General features: G+C 31.8%; 1 long non-coding RNA gene across 1 annotated transcript; it reads left to right on the plus strand.

The window, feature by feature from the left end:
- The first annotated feature begins 227 nt into the window (after positions 1-227).
- On the plus strand, positions 228-1,926 carry LOC128286391 (uncharacterized). Its single transcript, XR_008276932.1, has 2 exons — positions 228-795; positions 1,572-1,926. It is a non-coding gene; the product is annotated as an uncharacterized LOC128286391 (long non-coding RNA).
- Positions 1,927-13,037: the final 11,111 nt, after the last annotated feature.

Genomic DNA, 13,037 nt, shown 5'->3' on the forward strand with positions numbered 1-13,037 from the left:
ACAAATAAAGAAAGAATAAATAAATAGAAAAGAAAGCTAAAGCAGAAACGAAACAGAGAAGGAAAGAAAGAAAAGAAAAAAGAAAGAAAGGAGAAAAAGCTAGGATTTTCAAGGGTTCCAAGCTCAATTGGTAAGTCAATTTAGTCCCTTTTCTTATAATTTTTATGTTTTGAATTATGCCATTGCTCATAAATGAGGCGCATAAGGAAGATTTTTTGAATTTAATATATATTATATTAAAATATCTTTTACTTAACATATAAGTATAAATATATATTATATTATATTATATTATATTATATTATGCTATATTATATATAATAAAACAAATAAAGAAAGAATAAATAAATAGAAAAAGAAAGCTAAAGCAGAAACGAAACAGAGAAGGAAAGAAAGAAAAGAAAAAAGAAAGAAAGGAGAAAAAGCTAGGATTTTCAAGGGTTCCAAGCTCAATTGGTAAGTCAATTTAGTCCCCTTTTCTTATAATTTTTATGTTTTTGGAATTATGCCATTGCTCATAAATGAGGCGGCATAAGGAAGATTTTTTTTGAATTTAATATATATTATATTAAAATATCTTTTACTTAACATATAAGTATAAATATATATTATATATTATATTATATTATATTATATTATATTATATTATATTATATATAATAAAACAAATAAAGAAAGAATAAATAAATAGAAAAAGAAAGCTAAAGCAGAAACGAAATAGAGAAGGAAAGAAAGAAAAGAAAAAAGAAAGAAAGGAGAAAAAGCTAGGATTTTCAAGGGTTCCAAGCTCAATTGGTAAGTCAATTTAGTCCCCTTTTCTTATAATTTTTATGTTTTTGGAATCCCGGTATTAAATGTTACCCAACCCATGTCAAAATTTAGAAATTATTGAGCTTTTAAATGTTGTCTATGTTGAATAATTAGAGTATTAGGGACTAAATTGATAGATTTTCAAGTTATAAATGAAAAAGGATTGAATTGTAGAATAAATTGTAAATTTTGTGTAATAGGGACTAAATTGAAAAAAATTCAAAATTTAGGAATTTATGTGAAAATAGGGAGTTGAATTTAGTCTAAAGTGGAATTTGCATGAAAATAAAGAATTATATGTGAAGAATAAAAGTTAGTCTCGGTTTAGGGACTAAATCAAAATTTAGGCAAATATTGAGTAAAAATTAAAATTTTCAATATGAAATTAAATTGTATTGTATTGATTAATTTTAATTGTTTTAATTTCGTAGCTAACGTTGTACCGGAATCTTCGACAAAAAAAAAAAGGGAAAGATGAAGTCGAAGTGGAATAGCTTAGAATTTCTAGTTTGTATTTCTATAATCCGAATCTAATAATTATTTGTTATATTTATTATTTAATATGCATAATAAGTGAAACTAAGCTGAGTATTGGTATTGTTGATATTGAATTGAATGAAAGTAAATTTGTGATTAATGTGAATATGGATATTGGATGTTGATTCTATTGAAATATGAAAATTTAATCTTAGTTGAATTATGAGTTTATGTGTATTGATTGGAAATTGAAAAATCAATTGAAAACCTATTAACTATATCAGGCTGAGTCGGATATAGTTGGCATGCCATAGGATTGGAAGAGTTCAGGGATACTTCGACCACGAGTCAATGAGACACTGGGTGTCATATTATTACTTCGGATAAATTCGATGAGGTACTGGGTACTAACTTACTTCGGCATGGCCGATGAGACACTGGTGTCACTTTATTACTTAAAATTACCTGATGAGGCACTGTGTGCCATACTAGTGTGTTTTGGTTGGATCTGTGTATCCGTCCGAGTCCGAGTCACGTTAATAAGGGTAAATAAATAAATTGAATTGATACATGAAAATGAAATGTATGAACCATGTGTTCATGGACTGGTTAGTGAATGAGACAGTGCTATGATTAAAATCCAAGAATGAATTGAAATGTGATTTGAGACACATGTGTAACACCCCTTACCCGTATCCGAAGCCAGGACAGGGTTCGAGGCGTTACCGGACTTAAACATTAACAAACATGCAAAACCGGGCCATAAAATTTTATCTAAATTAAAACTTTTCAAACACATGTAAATCGTCCCTTATACAGGCCTTCGAGGCCTAAAACATACATCGGGGTTGTTCAGGATTAAACCGAGGACTTTAGAAAGCTCTGGGAAAACTTAGAGAAATTTTCATGAAACAGGGTCACATGCCCGTGTGGACACAGGGACACGCTTGTGTGCCTTCAACATGCCCGTCTCCTCAGGCCGTGTAACTCTCTGTTTATGACGTCAGCAAAACAAATTGATCCACACGGCCAAGCCACACGCCCGTGTGCTAGGCTGTGTCCTCCACACGGCTGAGACACATGGTCGTGTCTCTGCCCGTGTAGCCAACACTTAGGCTATTTTCCAAGCCTTATGTTGTCCTTAATTCTCTCTCATACTTATACACATTATAGACACACATTATAACATCAATTTAATGGTTAATCATCCTTTAGTAAAATTCCGTTAAAGTATTTACATGTTGTCATACATGTGTTTATTACCTATACTCATGTTACACCAAGTTAGACATTCCAATTCACATTCTACAATTGTCCATATTCAATCATTATCAACTTACTACCATGCCACACATTTATTCCATGGCCACAACCACCTTGAATGGTCTTAGAGCATTCATCATGTACATGTGTTATACTAATCATTCATAACAACCAATTATAAACACATTACAAACATTAACACATAGCAAGAATAATTAGGCTTACAAGCCATAACCATTTAAGCCACATCTCATGGCCATATACAATAAATCAATATAAGCTGATACATTTGGGTAATCATAACAACATCTAACATAAAAACTAGTCCTTATACATGCGACTCACTTGAAAGTATTTAATACACATATGACAATACTCCGGAGTTGTTGGCTTGATAGTGTGCTGCTGCCTCCGACGGTCTCCAACCCCGAACTGACCTGAGAACACTCAGGAAATGGAGAGGAGGGAGTAAGCTTAAAGCTTAGTAAGTCCATATGAAAATAATAAGCAAATTATCAACATGATTCCATGAAAATGTAATCATAATTACACTTTTGCTGGTTTTCTGGTCATGCTGTTTTCTCAAGTCATAGTTACTAATTTATTTATATCCAGAGCTACAAAACTCTAAATTAAGATCCGTTAATTTTCTATGAAACTAGACTCATATATCTTCTTACTATAAAATTTTTTGAATTTTTGGTCTAGTGAATAAGTACAGTTTATTCATTAAATATACCCTTATTTCACTATCTGACAGCTCTGATCTCTCTTCACTAAAAATTATTTATATCATGGTACTGGACTCCAAATTGAGAAACGCTAATTTTACTAAAAACTAAACTAACATATATTCTTACCATAAAATTTTAAGAACTTTTTGTTTATCCAATTAGTACATTTTATTCGTTAAAGATACCCATGTTTCACTATCTAACAATTCCGACCTCTCTTCACTAACAATTATTTATCTCATGGTACAACTCTCGGATGTTGTCCCCATCAATTTCTATTGAAAATAGACTCATTAAGGATTTTAAGAATGCAAATTATGACCCATAATTATTTTTTTTACAATTTTAATGATTTTACCAAATTAGAACAGGGGATTCCAAAATCATTCTGACCCTGTCTCATAAAAATCCAATTATCATAGAATATGAAACTCTTTTGCCTTCATAGTTTCTTTTATGAGAAAATAGACTCATTAAGATTTAATTTTATATCTTATTCAACCTCTAATTCAAATTCTACCATTTTTGGTGATTTTTCAAAGTCACGCAACTACTGCTATCCAAAATTGTTTTATTACAAAATTTCACTTACTCTATTCTATCTTACCAAAAGATTCGCTCAACTATCGAGCACATTGCTCACAACTTTTTACATAGATATACTTGCACTTATTCATCACATAGTCATGTACATATGTATTTTCACTTAGTAAATTTCCCATTGAACTCATCGGAATAATAATAGATACCCGGTGGCTTGTGCATATACCACCCTTGTAACCAAAGCTCTTTGGTACGCATAGTAGCCTGCACTTAATACTACATATTCGACCTATCAATCTGGTACACGTAGTAGCCTGCACTTAGTGCTACACACGTGAATTAACCATCTGATACACGTAGTAGCCTGCACTTAGTACTACACACGTGATCGAAGCTAACGGGTACGTATAGTAGCCTGCACTTAGTACTACACATGCGACCTATCAATCTGGTACACGTAGTAGCCTGCACTTAGTACTACAAACGTGACTTACAATGGATCATTTGTATCTCTTCTATTCCAAAGGTTTAATAGGGAAATTCTTCACTTTTCAACATTTTACTAACTCGTTCTTAGTCAATTCTGATTCGTAGTTTACATCAATTGATCATTCTATAGGCAGCCACATCTCATATAATAACAAAAGATAATAACATAAAAAGAATCGAAACATCATTTACATACAAACTTACTCGTTTCAAAGAAACATCATATTCCATCAAACTTCCAAACCTTTGCCAGACGTACTCGAATTGTGGCTTCATTCACATATCAATATCTCATAATCACATGGCATTGCAACATTTTCATCATAATAGCAAAACATCAAGAACATGTTATATCATCAAAAAAATCACATAATATCAAATTATTCACATATATATACTTACAACTCGTGTAATATCAAAGCATTAGCATTCAAATACAATATTGCATTATTAAAATCACATGAACTTACCTCGGGTTTGAGTACGACTATATATTCTGATTTAGTCCATAATCTCATTCATTTCCAATCTATGCCCGAATCTCATTTTCCTTGATCTATAATACCACATTTAGCTTACTAATTAGTCACATTATTCATATGGGTCCAAAAATTATACTTTTACAAATTTTCATTTTGACCCTTAAACTTTCACATATTTGCACTTTGGCCCCTGGGCTCGTAAAATGATTTTATTCAATTTCCTTGAATTTTAAGCCTAGACGAATCATTTTCATAACTTTAGCAGCTCCTAATTTCCACTAAATCACACTTTTATGACAAATTTTATAACTTTTACAAAACGGTCCTTTTTTGAAAATTTCACCAAAAATCACTTAGTAAAAGTCGTTTATTACACACCGAGCATTCATATTCTACCATTAGACATCAAAACACATGCATTTCATCCATGGGTAAATTTTTAAGCACAAACCCTAGCTCAAAATATGGGTAGAAATGAGTAGATCTTGTTATGAGGATTTCAAAAACGTAAAAATCATTAAAAACGAGGCTAGAACGGTCTTAAAATCGAGCTTGGAAGCTTGAAAACCCCTAGATATGTATTCTCCATTCAATTTTCGGCCATGGAATAGAAGATGGACAAAAATTGGCTTTTAATTTTGTTTTTAATTCATTTTATTACTAGATTACCAAAATACCCTAACTTAAAAATATTCTATTTCACCCATTTCATGTCCATTTTTGTAACACCCCTAACCCGAGACTGTCGCCGGGGTCGAACACGAGGTGTTAACAAACTTCAAACCACTTATTGATAATTTCCCAGACAAGCTGCCAATCTGTGTACTAGTCGCTTCAAAAATCATAACTTGAGTTCTACAACTCAAAAATCAGTTTCGTAATTTTTCCCTGAAACTAGACTCATATGTCCATCTACATATTTTTTTCTAGAATTTTTGGTCGAGCCAATTAGTACAGTTTATTAATTAAATTCTCCCATGTTACAGGGGTCGACTACACTGACCTTCGTGCGTTGCAACTCGAATAGCTCCCTGTGCAGGGCTTCAATACTGATGTCGTTTGTTTCTATAGAAACTAGACTCAAAAATGAATCTATACACATATGGCATGATTTCTAAATGTCTCGGGTTAATTTATAATGAATTTTCAAAGTCGGAACAGGAAATCCAGAAACCGTTCTGGTCCTGTATCACGAAAACCCAAATATCTCATAACATACAACTCATATGACCGTTTCGTTTCTTCCATATGAATATAGATTCATCAAGGTTCATTTACATAATTTATTCACTATTTAATTCCATTCCTACTATTTTTAGTGATTTTTCACATCCACATCACTGTTGCTGCCAGCATCTATTTCTAGGGTAGACTTTCTCTAACACATAGTTTCTATGATTCAACCACCCCTTTTTCATATATAGTCCAAAATATAATCATGATGACCCATTCTAATGGCTGGTCATTGCCAAACATTTCCGTGCCTCTTAATGAGCATATACATACCAAATGATTATAACATTATGCTCAAAACATTTATAAGCCATTTTCGCATGGCTATTCAAAATTTTACATACCAAGTTCAAACAAAACATAATAGCCTATACATGCGAAATATTCTCTTAGACCATCTAAGAAGAAGATACCAAAAAGTCGCTAGTCGGTGTGATGACTTTGATGACGGTCCCGAATACGCAAAAAGTCGAGTCCAAGAAACCTAAAATAGGTGACAAGCAAACACCGAATGAGTATATAACTCAGTAAGTCATAAGCAATGCACTACCAACCATTAATAACATTATCGCAAAAGGAAACAAAATGGAACGAGGCTAATTACTCCATTCAAACCGAACTATACCATAGTTCCTTAGACCATTCGATTCAACCAGATACCAAGTTACACATTCACATTCCATATACTAATCAATAGGATATTTGAAGCATTTCTATACACCATTTTGTTTTCGTCACAATCATACATCTACATGACCTTTCACTCATTCCACGATAATTCTTATGTAGTGACTTCAATTTACATTGTCACATAGGTTCAAACTTACCAAGCTCAACCCCAAATATAAACATAGCGCCTATTAGCCATGAACTCAAGGTACTTACCCGATCCGCTGTCCGTGATCAACTCAATAGTGTCGCACACTCAGTGTCAATAGTGATTCAAAAGCATATAGTGAGTCCGCACACTTAGTGCTATATAATCAACTCGCACACTTAGTGCTATATGATCAAACTCGCACACTTAGTGCTGTACAAGTTTTAAACCCGCACACTTAGTGCCATTCTCATGATCACAAATGTTTATACCCGCACACTTAGTGCCGAAATCAACAACTCAATACATCTCACCTCTTTTCCTTTTATTCAATACTTCCATCACCACATGCATACATGTATATAAATTCATCATTCCTTTCGGCATAATTATATAGGCATTATGTCTATTCAAATCAATACAAAATATATGCTTAGTGACTTACCTTGTGTTGGGTAAAATAGTCCAAGTCGGCTACTCGATGACCTTCGTCTTTCCTTGCTTGATTCTCCTTCTTTAACTCCTTGAGCTTAATCAATAAATCAACTAGTTTAACCATCTTGCTAAACATTCATAATTCAATTACACATGCATATGTATGTTTGTATATTCGGCAACCATCCTCACTTATTACCCATTTAGTCAATAATCTAAGCCAAGATAAGGCTTCAATATGGTTGCCTCTAACCGAATACATGTACACCAATCTACTTCATTTGGCCGAATATGCATGTCTATGTTGAGGCCAATTTTACACTTAATACTACACAAAAAAACAGCATACATTTTACTAACTAACGATTACATATTGTAGCTCAATACACATCTCTCGTTTACTTCATAACCAAAACAACATCACAAGCAAATATACACCTTAAAATAGTATATATGTCATACCAATACATCATGTGCAAACATATATTCATGTAGGTGCAAGGGCCGAATCTCAAGTTGTTTATATCCAAATATAAACACATATCCAAAGCTCAAATCTTACCTACCATGCAACATGCATGAATCATACTTATGGATATACCATGACCGAATACATCACAACACCATAATTTTGGTCATGATTAAGCAAAGAACTTAATGTCTTACTCAAAATACTAAAAAGAAAGTCCAAGAGCCATCAATCCACCATCACATATACCATTAGCAAGCTTCATATTTAACATGCAATGGCATTAACACAAAATCCACCTTGGCCAAATACCATCCCCATGATATAACAAAGATTTGAACCATGGGCTAATAAGAACATCAAGCTAGCAACTAAAAACATGCATGAATCTCATGGCACAACCTCAAACATACCTTAATCTTGATGCAAGTATAGCCAAATCTCTTCCTAATCCCCTTCCAAACCAAACATGAAGCAAAAATTCCTTCCTTCCTCTTTGGTATTTTCGGTCAAGAGAGAATGAAATGGATGAGCAAAATTTTTTTCTTTTCTTTTCTTCAATGCACGGCAATGGGGGGGTTCACTCACACACATTTTTTTTTCTTTCTTTATTACCCATACTTATTTGTTTATTGTTTCTCCCTAATGCACCAACAAAACATGTTTCATGACATGTTTAGCCCATACTCCCTTGTCATGGCCGGCCACCTCCTATAAAAGAGGGATATTTGACATGCAAGGCCATTGTTTTGCATGCATGCTTTAATTAGTCATCACACATTTCCCCATCATACTTTTAAAGTTTTCTACTAGGTCCTTTCTAGTGAAATTCACATTTATAACTCTAAATCAAACATCAAAATGTCACACACGAATTAACACATATCATAAGAATCAAAATGAGCATTAAATTATTTTTATGCCTCGCTTTTATGGTCCCAAACCACATTCCGACTAGGGTCAATTTTGGTCATCACAATTTTTGTCCAAAAAATTATCCAATGGTCTAATTTACCATTTAAGGGCCTCCAATTTAAAATTTCATAACAATTAGACCCCTCTAACATGTAGAACTCAACTTTTGCACTTTCTACAATTTAGTCCTTTTGACCAAATTGAGTGCCCAAACGTCAAAATTTTAGAACAAAATTTTCAAACAATTATGCTATGAAATTATAGACCATAAAAATATAATAAAAACAATTTTTTTGTCGAATTTGTGGTCCCGAAACCACTATGCCGACTAGGCCCTAGTTTAGGAAGTTACAACATGATTGTGTCATATATTGAAAGCTATCTGGGATAGCAAATTGATTGAATAGAATGAGTACAAATGCTTTATCTATGAAATGATTATTTGTAAAACTACGTCTACCATATGATAAAATGTGTATGCTTTATAATATTATTTTCTCTAAAGTATTCGGATTATAGAAATACCACTGAGTTTTATACTCAACGTATGGTTTGTTTTCGTACGCAGGTTAGGTTAAATTTGAATTGTTGAATTAGAATCCAAGGCCAATTCCGAACTCATTGTGGTGAAGTACATATCTTTTTGGTAATGGCATGTACCTAGGACATTTGTATTTATCATTTTGAAAAGTGTTGCAAAATATTGAATACATATATATAATTTTATGTACTATACTAAGATTATAAATAGTATGTTTTGGTATGAACATTAGATTTGATTTGAATGAAGTAATTGAATTGATTGGGATATTATATGAGAAATAATATGTTTGTTAGATAATTATGTAATGTTCACATTTGATCTGAAATATCCGGCAATGCTTCGTAACCCTATTCCGGTGACGAATATGGGTTGGGAGTGTTACATCCCTAAAGTTCACACTATCTAACATTTGACTCGGTACCTATTCTGATATGTTCTTTAATGGTTATATGGCATCTATTTAGGTTAAACGTATAAGTGTTATCTTTGAAAGAAGTGATTTGAGCCATATGATTTCTTGTTTAGTTTTCAAGGTTTTGTATATGTGTTTATGTATGCTTTAGACATGTATAAACATAGGTGGATGAGAACTCTTTTGACCACTTGTGTTAAGTGTGATTTTGGGACTTAGTATGTTTTATTGAGGTTGAAATGAATGATTTGAAATGTATGGATATCGGTAATGTATTAATAGGATGGAATATGTTATATGTATATCATATTGATGTGAAATGATGCCATTGAGGCACAATGTTTAGAAGATTAGGAAATGGATATATGGCATGGTTGGAGTGTAGTTGAGAATGTTAAATTAAAGAATGTGACTAGCTTGTTTAGTTATTTGATATATAAGTTATTAAATTTGTTTAAGAAGAAATTTTAATTGATATTAACGAATGATCTTATGAATGGAAAATTACATGTTTGGTATGTTTGATGGTTGAGTACCAATATATGTCATTATATTAGAATTTGAATTGAGCATGAAATGTGTTTTCAAACTTGAAATTTTAGCTTTATAGTAAAAGTACCGATACTAGGGACTAAGATATCGGTACTTTACCAAATAAACAGTTTTCAGTGGCATAATGCTAAAATGATATTGATACTTAATTTAGTATTGATACCTAACACAAAAATATCGATACTTATTTCCTCGTATCACAACCTTGTCCAAAGTTTTATTTTTTTTTATAGATCGGTCTATATTCATGCTCAAATCAATTAAGCTATGAATATATGTTCAATTTAATCCACTTATTGTTTGTAATTATTATTATGTATATATATATATAGGTTCAAAATGATGCGTTCAAATTGAATTAAACGATGTGACTTGCATGATCATGTTCTGGTAACTGTAGTAGCATCTTGTAGCTCGGGTCCGACAACTGTACCAAGTGAGGGGCATTATATACAAAACTCTTCTTCTAAATAAATTTCTACAATTTTTGGCAATTTTCCAAAGTTGAAAGAGGGGTTGCTGCCAACAATTTTGAGTTGCCTTCAATAAAATATTATTAACTTATAATAAAAAATTAAGATGAAAAAACTAGATTCAACAAGCTTTTCAACTATATTTTTCTATAATTCTAATTCATTCTATACAATTTTTGGTGATTTTGCCCCCCACATTGTAACAACCTGTTTTCAGTGGTGTCGGAAACAGTAGTTTCAGGACCACGATTCTGACAAACGAGTTAGTGTTTTCTTATTTATTTAATAATTATGGGTATTTATTTGAGAAGTATTAAAATTTGGTTAAGAAATATTAATGTTTAGATAGTTAATTAAGTAAAAAGGACTAAATCGTAAAAGATGAAAAAGTTGGTTTCTATTAGTTAAATGGGTTAAATAGCTATGGAAATGTAAGTTAATGCACTTATTGGGTAAAAATGTCATATTCTTATTTAGTGGATGATGTTGATTTGGTTTTTAGTGTAATTTTAATGGTTTTTAAAGGTTAATTTTGTAATTAGGTAAATTAGAAATTAAACAAAAGATGATAAAAGAAATATCATCATCTTCTTCCCTTTTTCTTTTGTTTTGAAACCAAATAGACATTGTCAAGGGAGAATCAAGCTTCTGCCATAGAAAATCCAATTGCATGGTATGAAATTTTGGTCCATTTCTAATTATTTTTATATTTTTTAGCTCATATTAGCTTAATCTAACTAGCCCAGGGGTCAATTTATAAAAATTTGAAATGTTTAGGGACTTTCCATGAAAGAATTGGAGGTTTTTGTGAATTTAATTGATAGATTATTAAGTTTGGTAGTTAAAAATAAGTATTTTGTTAAGTGCTTTTTGATGATTTTGATGTTTAAGGACCTATTTGAAAATTAGTAAAATTCAATGAAAATTAGGGTGAATTGTTGAAAGATATGGGCTATAGTGAACCCCTAGGAAAATCGGCTAATAGAGTTTTTTCTTTAAAAATGGTGAATTTGCAAGTTTCAGGTTTAAGAACTAAATTGTATAAAAGTTAAAATGTTCAGGTAATTATGTAAAATGATGTTGTAAGGGCTTAATCGTATAAATTTGTTTATTTAAGTGCTGAAATGGTATTACTTAAATGAAATTATTATTTAGATCAAGAAACACCACAATCAGATTTAAACCGAGGAAAAGCCAAAGTTTCGGTCTAGTTGTTGACTCGGTTTTAGTAACTGTTTCAATCGTACTTCCATTAAAATAATTCATTTCATTTCAAGATATAAATTGATACCTCTTAATACTTATCTATGAATTGGTGATTGAATTTTCTTGAATTGAGAAAAGGAAAAGACCATGATTGAAATATATCATGACATTATATTTCAGTAGGAAAAGATCATGGTTAAAAGACACCATGACAACGTTTTAGGATTGTGTAAGACCTTGGTTGAAAGATATCATGACATCCTCGAAACAAAGGAAATGTTGAAAAAGATAGCAATTGAAGGACCATTATGTAAAGGTTTTAAGGTTTGTTATGTGAATAAGAATTTTTTAATACATAAGTGTGTTTTGGGATTATATATGTTTTATGTAAAGTAAATTTATTAATTAACTTGTGTTTATATGTATTTGAACTTGCTAAGCATATCGTGCTTACATGTTGTGTTTTTATTGTAAATTTCGTAAAGCCTAGTAGATCAGAAGTTCAAGTCAGAGCATACACATTATCCATCTCTTTCGGTAGATGTTTTGAGTTGTTTTGGAAGTTGGTTATGAATGGCATGTATTAGGACTTTTGGTTAACATTTTCCATATTGTTTGTGTTGGGTACTTAATTTGATAGCATTTTGTGGTCATGTTGATATGTATGTTACCTTGTTTTAGTGAACAAGTTGTGAATACTTTAAGTCTCTTACTTAATGTTTGCGATGATGTATGTATAAGTTGTTTAAATGTGTATGGAATGAAATGAAAGTTTGTGTAGTTCTAAGTATATATATTTAAGGTGTTAGTTTGATTTGGAATTATGAATTCTTGAAAGTAAACATAATTGGTGTGATTGATTGGCAAATTGGCTATGTGATTAGTTTGCTTATGATGAATCTAGGTAGAAATGAGTTTGGTTATTTATAAGTGATTGAATTGGTTCATTTTGGTTTATACATTGTGGTGTCAATGAGGGCACGTTGGTTAGGCACCTAGGTTGATTGATTTTTAGTAGGTTAGGATGTCTTTAAATGTGTTTAAACCATATAAGAGTATCTTGAATTGGGTTGGTTTGGTGCCCAAGCAATTGGGTTTGAATTGGCTTGCATTAGGGGTAATTTGTGAAGCACATGGCCTGGGACACAGGCTGTCACACGACCGTGTGTCACACACGGTCATA

The sequence above is a fragment of the Gossypium arboreum genome, chromosome 13 (genome assembly GCF_025698485.1).
Source record: "Gossypium arboreum isolate Shixiya-1 chromosome 13, ASM2569848v2, whole genome shotgun sequence".
In the NCBI taxonomy this organism is placed as follows: domain Eukaryota; kingdom Viridiplantae; phylum Streptophyta; class Magnoliopsida; order Malvales; family Malvaceae; genus Gossypium; species Gossypium arboreum.